General features: G+C 50.1%; 1 protein-coding gene across 1 annotated transcript in view; it reads right to left on the reverse strand.

The window, feature by feature from the left end:
* ACOT11 (acyl-CoA thioesterase 11) overlaps nucleotides 1–5,165 on the reverse strand; it is a 61,977-nt gene extending 56,812 nt beyond the window's left edge. Inside the window, exon 1 of the mRNA XM_070786485.1 lies at nucleotides 5,046–5,165. The gene's annotated coding sequence lies outside the window, so the exon portion shown is untranslated. The remainder of the gene's footprint in view (nucleotides 1–5,045) is intronic.
* Nucleotides 5,166–6,000: the final 835 nt, after the last annotated feature.

Below are 6,000 nucleotides of genomic sequence, written 5' to 3' on the forward strand. Positions count from 1 at the left end.
ACCAGCTTGAACATCAGGAAGTTCACGGTTCACGTATTGCTGAAGCCTGACTTGGAGAATTTTGAGCATTACTTTACTAGAGTGTGAGATGAGTGCAATTGTGCAGTAGTTGGAGCATTCTTTGGCATTGCCTTTCTTTGGGATTGGAATGAAAACTGACCTTTTCCAGTCCTGTGGCCACTGCTGAGTTTTCCAAATTTGCTGGCATATTGAGTGCAGCACTTTCACACCATCATCTTTCAGGATTTGAAAGAGCTCCATTGGAATTCCATCACCTCCACTAGCTTTGTTCATAGTGATGCTTCCTAAGGCCCACTTGACTTCACATTCCAGAATGTCTGGCTCTAGGTGAGTGATCACACCATCGTGATTATCTGGGTCATGAAAATCTTTTTGTACAGTTCTTCTGTGTATTCTTGCCACCTCTTCTTATATCTTCTGCTTCTGTTAGGTCCATACCATTTCTGTCCTTTATCGAGCCCATCTTTGCATGAAATGTTCCCTTGGTATCTCTAATTTTATTGAAGAGATCCCTAGTCTTTCCCATTCTGTTGTTTTCCTCTATTTCTTTGCATTGATTGCTGAGGAAGGCTTTCTTATCTCTTCTTGCTATTCTTTGGAACTCTGCATTCAGATGCTTACATCTTTCCTTTTCTCCTTTGCTTTTTGCTTCTCTTCTTTTCACAGCTATTTGTAAGATGAGGGGAAGGAAACCCAGAAGGCCTCTGGGCCCCAACCCTACCCTCTCTCCAGAGATGTCTGGACTCAGACTCACTGGACTCAGTCTAGTCCCCTCATCTTACAGATGGACACAGTGAGACCCCGGGATGAAAAGTGAGCCAACCAGAGTCACACAGTTAGGAAGCTGTCTAGAATCACCACTCCTGACGTCAAACCTAGAGTCCTGGCCACCAACATGACAGCAAGGCATAAAATACGAAAGGTTTCATTCAGTCAGACTTATGAGAAGACTTCCAGCAAGGCTGAATCAATGTACTATCAAGAACTAGATCTTTCTGCAGAGGCCCCAGCAGCCCACGAAGGTCTCCCTCCCCTTTGCTATTTATTACAGAACTGACCCTTGTGTCTCTTCAGCAGCTCTGGTCTATTACTCCAGTGAATATTTCCATGGGTGTCTGTCTCCCCTTTCCAACTTGGGAGCCCCCTGATGGCTGAGATCCCATCTTACTGATCTTTGTGCCTCTCCCACAAGCCCACAGACCAGGGCCTTAAATGCAGAAGGCATGAGACACACCTGATGAATCATAGTCCTGGAAAGGCGAATTGAGATGAGATCTTCAGTGATAGCTAGTCAACGGTTCTCCAACCTCAGCCTGCATCAGAATCAGCCAGAGGACTTTTTTATTTTGGGCCACAATGAGAGGCATGTGGAATCTTAGTTCCCTAACCAGGGTTTGAACCTGCATTCACTGGCTATTCAGGAGACTCAGGTTCAGGAAGATCCCCTGGAGAAGGAAATGGCAACCTGCTCCAGTTTTCTTGCTTGGGAAATCCCATGGACAGAGGAGCCTGGAAGGCTAGTTTATGGGGTTGCATACAGTTGGAGAAGACTTACACGACAGAGGACTAAGCATGCATGCACTGCAATGGAAATGCAAAGTCTTAACCACTGGACCACCAGGGAAGTCCCCAGAGGGCTTACTGAAATACAGATCACTGGGACCCACCTTCAGCAGAGCTGCAACAGAGCCCAAGAATTTGCATGTCTAAGATCCCAGATAACCACCATGGTGTGATCACTCACCTAGAGCCAGACATTCTGGAATGTGAAGTCAAGTGGGCCTTAGGAAGCATCACTATGAACAAAGCTAGTGGAGGTGATGGAATTCCAGTTGAGCTATTTCAAATCCTAAAAGATGATGGTGTGAAAGTGCTGTACTCAATATGCCAGCAAATTTGGAAAACTCAGCAGTGGCCACAGGACTGGAAAAGGTCAGTTTTCATTCCAATCCCAAAGAAAGGCAATGCCAAAGAATGTTCAAACTACCACACAATTGCCCTCATCTCACATGCTAGCAAAGTAATGCTCAAAATTCTCCCTGAGGTTTTAAAGGCAAATGCTGACAGTATATCACTATCATCATCATCACAATCATGATCAGCATCATCACTGTCATTTTAGCCCTTCATTTAGCCCATCATTCTCACCTGCCCAGCACTGGGTAAGCACTTCATGTTTGCTACCGTCTCTGGGCGTCACCTTAACAGGAAAGTACTATGATTATTTTTCTCCTGCAGAGGAAATGACAGAGGCAGTCTAAAGTCACACAGTTGATAATAGCCAGCACCACAACTTGCACACTGATCTAGGTCCAGAGCCCAGAAGTTTAACCCCCACTCTACACAACGTGCTTACAGCTTATGCTGACCAGGAGTTCTCTAGAGGTTCCCAAGTCCAGCGGGCTCATTTCCAGTGAGGGATGAGCTTGTGGCACCCTCAGCCCAAAGGCTTGGTCCTGAGTGGTCCATGTCTAGAGGAAGACTGCCTCTCAAGTCTTGTGAACCCAGAGTATTTTCTACCTCAGACACTTCTTTTCCCACAATTATATCCTTCTTCTGACCCCACCGATGGGGGCTTCCTGGCTGGAGGATGAAAGTCTGCATTAATTCTTCAGGTCCAAGTACCAACTCTACCCCCACGCAGCAACAAAATAAATGAAACAGTCTCTATTCCTACTCCATGACGACACTGGGTTGTCACTGTCAGTCGTGGGTCTGCTCCCCCATCAGACTGGGAGCTCATCTGTGTCAGCTGAGTCCTCAGTACAGGATTGCCCAGACCAGGATTTAGTAACTAAGTGATGAATTAATGAATGAGTGATTGAGTGTAGGGGCAAATGAGGGAATGAATGAGTGAATAAATGACCAAACTCCCAGGAATCCCCTCTGCTGGACCCTCTGGCCTTCCCAGATAGGACGACGGACTCTTTAGGTGGGAGGGGACCTCTGACGCCATCACTCCAACTAATTTTCAGCATTGTCCTAGCTGAACCCCACCAGCGGCCAGAGCCTGCAGCTCTCCCCTCTCCACACACACATCTAGTGTCCTCGCCTCCATTTACACACCCTCAAGATTGAAGAACTCACTCCATCTAAGGCTGCCTATAATACTAAAGAGCTCTAGTATCAACAAGGATGTTACCATTACTCTTAGCATGAGGAAAAGGCTTTTTACCTTTTCATCAAGGCTCTATATCACCCAGAACAAGGTTGCTCCCATGGCCTGTGACAGCTGGCAAAGACAAGGGAGCACATGGCTTGTCCTCTGCCCACCCTAGTCTACCTGTCCAGACTTCTTTCTTTTTGGCTGTGCCAAGCGGCATGTGGGATCTTAATTCTCTGACCAGGGATCAAACCTGCACTCCCGACAGTGGAAGCATGGAGTCCTAACCACTGGACCACCAGGGAAATCCCAGACTTATCTCTTCTAATTCCCTCAAGCCATGAACAGAGCTTCCCACTGTTCCCTTACACATCTGGGCCTTCCTTTGTTCCTGCTGTTCCATCCACCCTGCTGCTGCTGCTGCTAAGTCACTTCAGTCGTGTCCGACTCTGTGCGACCCCATAGACGGCAGCCCACCAGGCTCCGCCGTCCCTGGGATTCTCCAGGCAAGAACACTGGAGTGGGTTGCCATTTCCTTCTCCAATGCATGAAAGGGAAAAGTGAAAGTGAAAGTGAAGTCGTGTCCGACTCTTTGCGACCCCGTGGACTGCAGCCCACCAGGCTCCTCTGTCCAGGATGCCCTCTAATAACGCAACATCCAAACCCTCCCCTCACAGTCAAGGCCTGGCTCAAATGGCACCACCTCCAGGAAGACTTCTGGGCTCTTCCTAAGTGGAAATTACATTTTTCCCTTCCTCTGTATCTTCACTGCCCACACATAAACACACAGCCACACTTCAATCAAAGCATTGATTGAATGCTTTTTCTCTTAAATTGGGCTGACTTGTGTTCATTTCTCCTTCTTCACCTTGAACAAACAGGTAGAACCAATGATGTTGATTCATCAGACTACCTTTCCCCCCTCCCACCAAACACGCAGGTACTGGAATACAGTAGATGCTCAGTAAGTGTCTAAAGAATGGGGGAGTAAGTGATGGAATGGGAAAGAAAAGGGATTGAGTGAACGGAAGTAAGTGCATGTGTGAATGAATGATCAAATGAGTGAGTGAAAGAATATCCTGTTCTCAGAGCTAAGACTCCTGGTTCTTTCTGGGGACCCATTGGGCTTGCATGGCAGAATAAAGGAAGTTGTGAGATAACTACAGAGAGGGCAAGAGAGGGGAACAAAGGACGGCGGTAGTGAAGGCATCAAGAGAGGAAGTGGAGGTGACTGCATTGTTGCTTCAAGACCAGGCCCTCTCTTAGAACCACCGCCATTGTGGAGAAGCTGGGCCAGGAGAGCAGTTGAGAAGCCCACTGAAAGGTCCAAAGGGGAGGAGATACAGCAGGCTGGGGATGGAGGGGAGGGAATGCCTACAGTCCTTTAGGCCGGATTCAGTTTTGTGTGAGCAGAGTACCGGACCTGCCCAGCCAGCCCTGAAATCTCTCCTGCCCAGCGGCTCAAACATGCCCTCCCTCTCTCTCTCTCTCATCACCTCCTCCTTCTTGGCCCAGCTGCTGGGAATCCAGACGCAGCCTAACTTCCAGGATTGAGCCCTTGCCAGTGACTGGCTCCCCGACCCCACCCCTGGGCCCCAGTGAGCAGCAGTGGCTGCACCTTGTGGGCTCTTTTTTGAGTTTTGTGCCTTCAGTCACCTCCAAGGGCCAGGCTACATCCTCTTAGTGAGAGGCCCCGCCCATCCCAGCTTCTGTCCCAGAATGCCTGGTGCCCCAGCCTGCCCAAGCGGGAGTGCTACCAGGCACCACCTGCCCCATCTGGAACGCTCCCGTAGGGTAGAGGCAGACAGGCCTGGAGAGGGTGCTGGAGTCGAGGAGGAGCCAGCAACAGAAGGATCCCAAGGAAAGCGGCCCTTCCGGAGAGAGGGGACGGGGGAGGGGCTGCGGGCGGCTGGGGTCTTACCCAAGTGGCGGAACACTGGGGACCCAACACCTTGCAGGGCTGAGGCCCGGGAGTCTCCTGGGGACGTCGTTGATGTGGGGGCGTGGGGGAGGTCCCAGAGCAGACTCCGATGGGGGAGGCTGCGGGAGGCTGGAGGGAGGCGCAGGAAGCGGGTAGAGGCACAGGCCGGGGCGGCCCAGACCGGTTCCTGGAGCAGTCTGGTCCCCTCTCCTCCCCTCCCCAGCGCAGGCGAGGTGGCCCCTGGGCTGCCGAGCCTGCGGATCAGAAAGGGCCGAGGCACCCGGACTGGAGCCAGACACTCCGCCCCTCTAGGCGTCAATCCCGGGGCGCCAGGCAGAGGCGGAAACGCTGGGGACCTGGCTAGATCGAGGTGGAGCCGGGCGGCCTGCGGGATGCAAACACGTTCTCCCAGTCATTGTTAAACCAGCCCCTCACAGCCTTGAAAAGTAATACCTAAAAAAAAAAAAAAAAGTAATACCTACTAGTCATTCACACCTTATTGAGCACCTATCAGGTGCTAAACGCGGTGCTGGGTGCTGGGGTGCAGTTTTGAGCAGGACACACTGGCCTTGCCCTTATGGGTATTGATAGAAAAAAATTTTAATGGGCAGTTCAGAAGAGATCAAAGAAAATAAATACCACCCAGGGATCTCTTCACTGAGAGAGAATCACTTACTGTTTTCCTGGTATGTGCTTCCAGCTACACTAGAGCTGAAAGAGGTAAACATGCTGGCCAGGGGAGATGGAGGCTTCCCTCTCCCTCCACCAAGTGTAAGTACATATGTATGTTATATAATATGAAATGTGTGATGTGATCGTAGACATGAAGGAGCTGCCTAGAAGAATCTCCATCAGTGTTCACGTTTGGGATACAGGCTCATCTGGCAAATTTGACAGAGACTTGACAGAGATGTCGTGGTCCGGGCGCAAGTTGGAAAAGAATTTCCAGACATGA

The sequence above is a fragment of the Bos indicus genome, chromosome 3 (genome assembly GCF_029378745.1).
Source record: "Bos indicus isolate NIAB-ARS_2022 breed Sahiwal x Tharparkar chromosome 3, NIAB-ARS_B.indTharparkar_mat_pri_1.0, whole genome shotgun sequence".
Lineage (NCBI taxonomy): Eukaryota > Metazoa > Chordata > Mammalia > Artiodactyla > Bovidae > Bos > Bos indicus.